At 42.7% G+C, this 7526-nt stretch overlaps 1 pseudogene; it reads right to left on the reverse strand.

The window, feature by feature from the left end:
* Positions 1-4605: 4605 nt before the first annotated feature.
* On the reverse strand, positions 4606-6837 carry LOC144701491 (putative mitochondrial-processing peptidase subunit beta, mitochondrial; annotated as a pseudogene).
* Positions 6838-7526: the final 689 nt, after the last annotated feature.

The following is a 7526-nucleotide window of genomic DNA, read 5'->3' on the forward strand; positions in this document are numbered from 1 at the left end:
GGAAAAATTTATACATATTGTTGTACAAATCAGAGCTTAAAAATGACTTAATTAACCTAAATTCTGGTTTATCAACCAGAAACCAGAAATTTTATTACCTCATGCCTTGCTCCCTAACTCTTTGACTTGATTTTCTCTCTCTGATCTCTTTCTCACTTTCAAGCTCTAGGTCTGATCGACATAAACAATATTTTAATATGTGTGGAATATATTCATTTCGTCTAGTGGACAACGGGTCCAAATGCAGATAACTTTAAACATTGTCATTATTTGTGCCAGATAACAATAAGTGAATAATAGTGGTGCAAAATTGTTACTAATATCATAATTAGATATTGAGTTTTATACTTGTTATCTCAAGTATAGGACTATAATTCTGATGGAACTGGAGAAATCCACAAGCAGGGATCGACATAGCTGTAGGAGCCAAACTAGCTCTGCTACCATATTGTAAGAAGAGGAATAAGAAGAAAACATTACTCATGCTGACCAAAGGACGAGAGGCATAGCCTTTAACTAAACCTGCTTACATGTATACCATTGTAAAAGGAACTACAGTACCATGAAAATATCTTTTTTGATTTTGAGTGGAACCCACAACATTCAACTTTGGTCCACATCATCTTATCAGCGATGTGATGATATACTTTTGGCTTCTCAAATACTAGATGCCTCTCCATGTTCTCAATTGATGTGTACCATGGCAGTAGAAGTTGTATTTATCAAGTATAGGAAATGGAGTACGAATAGATGCACAGGGAGCCGTTCTCTTGGATTTTACTATTTTTCAGTGTCTTTTATTTGGTATTTTTCGAATGAACCCAAAGGTCCCTGATAAGTTCCCCAATCATTGACCAACCACATCAGGTTCCATCTTGGGCATTTTACAATTGTTCACCACCGTTCCAAAACCCCAGCCAAAACCCAGCCACCCTAGCTTTTGCTTCAGACCCAACATCCTTTGGCGCTTCTTTTGTCCTAACCCCTTTGACTCTCCTCCATACTCAATCTTCTTGAGAGAAATAGGCTTACCAGTGCTGGATGTGGCACCCCACCTGGCTTTGATACCAATTCTCATGTAGACAAATCTAGAGCTAAGAATAATGCTCATAAGCAACATATGTCAACCTTAATATTTTAGTATGAATGTTGAGTAGCCAACACTTGTAGAAGTCTCTTTGGAATGCTTAAGATTGCTTGGGGGATAAGGAGAAAGGTAGGGCTGGGCGTTTAACAGAATATGAGGATGTTTTATTATTATCATGAGCAGAATTACATTACGGATCTATATATTTCATGGGGCACAAGGCCAGTATCGAAAGAAAGATGGGGCACGTAGCTTGCACCATTAGGTAGTGGGGCTCTAGCGCCTTAAGGTCTGCAATACCATGTGCGCACCTATAGACACTACCGCTACATGTCTGCCTCTAGGATGGGTGTTGCACACACATGGGTCATGGCCATTGGCGCAACAACTAGTCTGTCATACCACAAATACTGACTTCTACGCGAAGCACCCCCACTAGCACCCATGCTGACACCTCTACTGCTTTTGTCCACATGGGCATTGCTGTGCTAGGTGCTAACTCACAACAATACTACTTGTACGACCACGCCTAACACCCTCCAACCATCTTGGTGCTCCGTGTGCCATGCCTTAGTCTCATAGCGGGATATGACCCCACCTTTGCACAGGGAATACCTGTGAACTGTGACACATGCATTGTAGATGTGTATGGCAACCTACGTGCTACGTGTCCCGTAAAAGTGTGGCCAAACGTACACACAGGCAATGTTGTGGGCCTTAGAAGCCAACATACGCAACCCCCACACCTTGCGTGCAGGGCTCGCCCTAATCTATCGGGCATGCTAGAAAGCACGAACATCATGTAGGCATTGGCTTCAAAGATCAAGGACGTGCGTCACCACTTGTGATGCGTGTGGTGTTCATGCCGGCACAACCTGCATAGTTAACACGCATGCTGCCTCCACACATGAATACTGCCTACTTTGGGGATTTACACTAAGTGTCACATGGTCAGATCCTGAATTAGGAAAAATGCTCGAATTTGGTGAGTGCTGGCCTTAGTGCTTGTAGCAAAACGTTGAGCAGTCTTGCTTTGTTGCTACGAAAGTCTTTGCAATAGCTTAATATTACACACAAAGGTTAGAGAAGAAGGCGGAGACGCAGCTCCGTACATGAATAGAGTCATTGCATTCATATTGTAGAGAGGTTACATCGTAGTGATGGACATTACATGGTAGAAGACGAGGTGCGTAGTGTCGCTCTTGGAATTTGACACACGTCACTCCACGCGGCCACCGGCCCCACCGCTACACGCGTGACCCCAGGTTGGGCGCCGTGCACCCGTGGGCATGGCCCTTTGCCATCTGCCGATCTGTCCCAGGCTTGACACTCCGCGTGCCACCTGCACCGCCGCTGACACCTATTGCCGTTGTGCTCTGCACCTTAAGCCGGGTGTTGCACGCCCATCACTACTCGCAGGCGCAACGCGTCTGCACCAATGCCTTCGTCTCTTGTGCGCTATGCCTTAGTCTCTCTATGTGCCAATGCCTTAGTCTCTTGGCAGAATGTCTTGTGGCTTGCGTCCCGCACATGCAACGTGTGTGGTGTGCATGCAGCCGCGCAGTAAGCCCACATGACCCCACACACAACCTCGGTGTTGTCACCCAACCTAGGCATCCCACACACGCCCACGGCGCCTAGACTCCTGCATGTGCGCTCTCGGCAGCCCGTACGCCCAGCACGCGTGAGCGCCAACATGCACGCACACCATAATGGCATTAGGGTAAAAGATTAGGGTCTACTGCCACCACCCGCAATGGGCGTGATAGTATTGCACTTGAAGAATTAGTCTCCAAATAATGAGTACAGGACACGGACATGTCCCTATAGTTAGCACACATGCTTCTATGAGGGAATGTCGCATACTTTGGGGGCTTACACTAGGGTATAGGGATGGAGGGAAGGACTATTGTCTTTGGGATGTGGTTTTTGTAGAGAATCATATGGTGAAGTCTTCTAATGAGCAGGGAGGTCCAAATTTTGCTGGATGCAATGCTCATTACAGGACGTGGATGGAGGTTGAGAATTTGTGGAATTCACCCAATTCTTTTGAGGGTGGAGAATCATATGAAGAGGTTATAGAGAATTTCAAGACTATTATTATTAAATGGGCGAGGCATGAGACACACCCACCTTGTTGTCTTTATGATTACGTGGTTAGTTCTTTGTTTTAAGGGCGATGTATAATTATTGTTTTAATGGGGCCACTTAATTATATCTAAGGAAGAGAATCAGCCATAAATAATATCGAAGGAGTCTGCATCTTCAGACAAGAACCAAACATGGGAATGAATGGAACCTCCAATCAGGAAGCTACCTATTGGATGCAAGTGGAAGGCACTACCTTTTGATGCAGAATAATCCACATACAAAGCATGTCTTCTCACATAGTATGTTGTGCAGAAATAGGTAATTGAGTGTAATGAAATCTTCTCACTTGTTGAGAAACACACATCTATTCATATGGTTTTGGCCATTGTTGCGCATGAAGGCATGGACTTTGGAAAGATGGATGTGTAGATGACATTTCCTTCTGTTTATTTAGACAGAGAAATTTCCATGAAAAAAGTTAAAGGATTTAGTTGTAACAGGGACATAAATCTTGTTTGACGTTGAGGAAGTTTCAAGATGACCTGAAGTTGTCCCCCCTCTAGTGGTTCAACAAGTTTGACTCAAACATGTTACATAATAGGTACTTTTGGTGTGAGTTTGATTGTTGCATCTACATGAGGATGTCTGAGGATGCTCCTCTTATTTGACGCAAAATGGGGATGATATGCTCATTGCTTTGATTAGATAAAATTACAGGGTTAAAGACTTCGCTGAGCAGGCAATTTGAAAGGACTTTAGGGTGGTCAAGAAGATCCTTGGAATATACATCTATAGTGATCATGTGAATGATTCTCTATGGTTGCCTTAAAAAATGTTAAATTGTACATCATAAATACTTCTCTAGCTAGTCATATCAGTTTGTACATTACTCTTAGTTATTAAGCTGATGAAGATATCACTGAAATAAATTTATTTCCCTATCCTAGTTATATTGGGTCTCTCATGTATGTTATATTTCTCACGCAATTAGTCTGGTGAGCAAGTTTTAAGCAATGTAGGGAAGGAACATTGGAGTGTGACGAAGTGTATCCTTCAATATTTGAAGGGAACAATTAATGTAGGATTCCTATTTGACAAAGGGATGATGGAAACATATGTGGCCGGCAAGCCAATCACACATTCTACATATCGTTCAATGTTCATTAATAGAACACTAGTGGGGCCTGCTTGCAATGCTCGCCTAGGCTAGAGAGAGAAGAGAGAGAAAGCAGGGACATTCTCATCCGGGGAGAGAAGGAAATTAGTATCTTGAATTCTTTCAATCAGAAATGTTAACAATAAATCATCACCATATTTTGAAAAACTTCAAAAATCTGTCGGAGGAAGGTGGATTGCTCCTTCACTCCACCCTTACAAAACGCCGCCGGACATTTCCTCCATCAGCTGCAATCGTGGTCAACAAAAAATCCCATCTTCAAACACTCAGAGAAACCACTCAGAGCAATCGTGGTCAAAAAATCCCAAGCGGCGATGCTATCGTGGGATTATCAGAAAGTTTGGTAAATAGCTTCTCCACTTGAGCCACAATGTGTTGATCTTTGGCAGCGCCCACCGCAGAGATGACCTAAAGATGGAAATTGAATTATTAAAAAACATTTTTATGTCTTCGTAATTTTAATTGAAGGAATTAAAAATACAATTCTAGGGGCGCTGTAATGAGTTGATATGTAGTCCACCAGATGTTGTTGAGTAATGGTCTTGAAATTCTGGGCTGAGCCCAGTATTGTCCGGCCCAATGGTGTGTATTGGAAAGCCGTCGCGTGTAAATGGTCAATGACCTTCCACCTGAAAGGAAGGAAAGAACAACGAATTATTAGGATGAAATTGAATAAAAATTGTTCAGTTGCCTTTCAAAATTGTTCAGTTGACCACGATTTCAATCAAACCGTGTGATTTGGCTGTTTTCAAAGAAATACAGGTTTCAAAAAAGCAACTGAAGATCAGGAAAAATTGCATAAAAAATATTAATTTTGCCTCGATTTCGACATCAAAAAGTGAGATGAGTCAACTGAATTGGGAGAAATACTGATTTCAGAAAGAAAAACAAGCAAGATCAAGATGACATTGATGTAAAAATGTGATTTTGGAGCAACTCCTAGCTAAAAAAAATGAAATTAAGACCGTTTGATTTCAATCAGACAGTTTTTAATCAAAATACTGGAATACAAGAGAAGAGTCGCCTACACGGAGACAATTTAAGAGCCAAAAGAAGACATAAATCCCAAAAAATGAGCAGAATTAGAAGCGGAAAAGAAGAAGATTCAACCTCCTCCATCTCGCGGAGAATGGCGTCACGCTCCTGACTGATGCGGGCTTAGCTGAACCTCAAATTCTGAAGAATATCCGCAAGAATCTCCATCGCCTTGGGCACATCCTCGGAATTAGAAGCAAAAAGACGATGAATACATCTACTTGACTACAGCGATAGGGTGGAATGGACAATAAAGTTGTTGTCAAGAAAGAGAAAAAAGATAAAAACTTCTGCTTGATCAAAATGGCAGAGTGGACTGAAAATTTATACATGATCACAATGGCAGGGTGGAATGAAAATTTATACTGAATCACAATGGATGGGTGGAATAAAAAAATCATAGTTAATGCCCAGAATAAGCAGCAAGACGATGGAAAGAACGTGTCTACTTGATCAGAAGACGGGACAGATTGAAAGAAAAAGTTCTTCGGTCACCGATGATTAGCAAAAGAAAATTGGGTCTTGATGAATCACAACTATTCTCCAGGCCGGAGTGATCTTCTTCTGATGCAGTGCCATTCAGGGGAAGAGAACCGCTGCACGGTTTGTGGATTCCTCTCTTCATAGAAATGATATAATAAATCAAACTCTGGGTTTTCTTCTTGTTTTATTCGGAAAATATCTAACAATAGCAAGAAAATGGAAACTATGGCGCACCACTGATGTTGATTCTTTGCCATTATCGAGTGAGCCGATGACGAATAAACTGGCAACGGGAGAGATGAACTGGGTCGCTGGAACCCTAGTTCCCATTTTTTACAAAACCATATCCGTGAACGATTCAACCGGCTAAAATCTCTGCATCATTTGCCCCGATGATCCCCCATCTTCTACCAACATCTTAAGCCATGATTTTTCCATCGCATATCAGCACTTCAATTTTTCCTTCTAGTGGAAATGGATAAATCATAGAGAAATTAGATAGATGGATGGAATGATTGGATTGGTTGATGAACTGATGATGGGTGTGCACATCCCCAGAAGCAACCTTGGCATAATACATCGCCTGCTCCCTAGAAGTGTAAGCATTCAAATGCCCACCCATGTTCTCAATCTCCTCCTCCAGCTGCCTCACGGTCCGATACTCAGTCCCCTTGAATATCATATGCTCCAAGAAATGGGCAGTCCCGTTGCTCTCGTCGCTCTCAAATCAACTTTCGGCATCGATCCAGACCCCGACGGTGGCCGTCCAGGAAGTGAGAGTCAACTCCGTGGTGACCCTCAATCCGTTGCTGAGAGTGGTGACCTGTGTTTATGGCGTAGAGAGGATGGTGGAGTGATCGATTAGAGCGGGGTGGGGAGATCCGTAGCAGAGAAATTGGATGTCGGGATCTGCCAATCGTTTGATCTTGGAGCTGACGGTCTCTACCAGGCGATCATAGGGCATGAGAACGCGGCTCGGAGCGGGAGAAGAGGAGATTGGGGATCATAGAGCAGGACAAATGGTTCTCGCTCTCTCTTCTCTCTCACTCTCTTTTCAGCCAATCAGAGGCCAGAAGGGTACACGAATTTGCTTTATAGTAATAGAGATATTCATTACAGTGCATGTGTGATGCTTATAATGAAGTCCATGAATATATGATCAGACTTAGTGAAATATGATGAGATCGTAATACAGAGATCAGTAGTCTTTAAACATGTGTTCTAAATATTCATATTCGAAGGATACATGAGAAGGGCATCAAAGTATCTGGATAGAATAACACTATCTAGCCTCACTCATATGATGAGTATGGCCGTTCTTGTAGCCATTAGTGTAGAGACACTAAGGTTAGATAGAGGGTGCTCTTTAGTGGAAATAGTTCACTAAATTGATCCGTACGAATCCCTGAATGGTATTATACCGAACTGTCAATCAGGTTGATTCACGTCAGGGTTGTGTAAGTTGTCCTTAGACCTGAGACGCCAAAGACGTCTTGTGGATGGACGATCATACTTTGACTATGACCTATGCATCCCTAATCATGGGATTCTAAATAGCCTTAGTCCGGGTACCTCAAGAAGCTCACAAAAACGATCGAGCGGTCACGATGGGATCCTCCACCCTTGATATACAAGGTAAAAGCTCAAGGAAGA

Source organism: Wolffia australiana, chromosome 3 (assembly GCF_029677425.1).
Source record: "Wolffia australiana isolate 7733 chromosome 3, ASM2967742v1".
Taxonomy (NCBI): Eukaryota; Viridiplantae; Streptophyta; class Magnoliopsida; order Alismatales; family Araceae; genus Wolffia; species Wolffia australiana.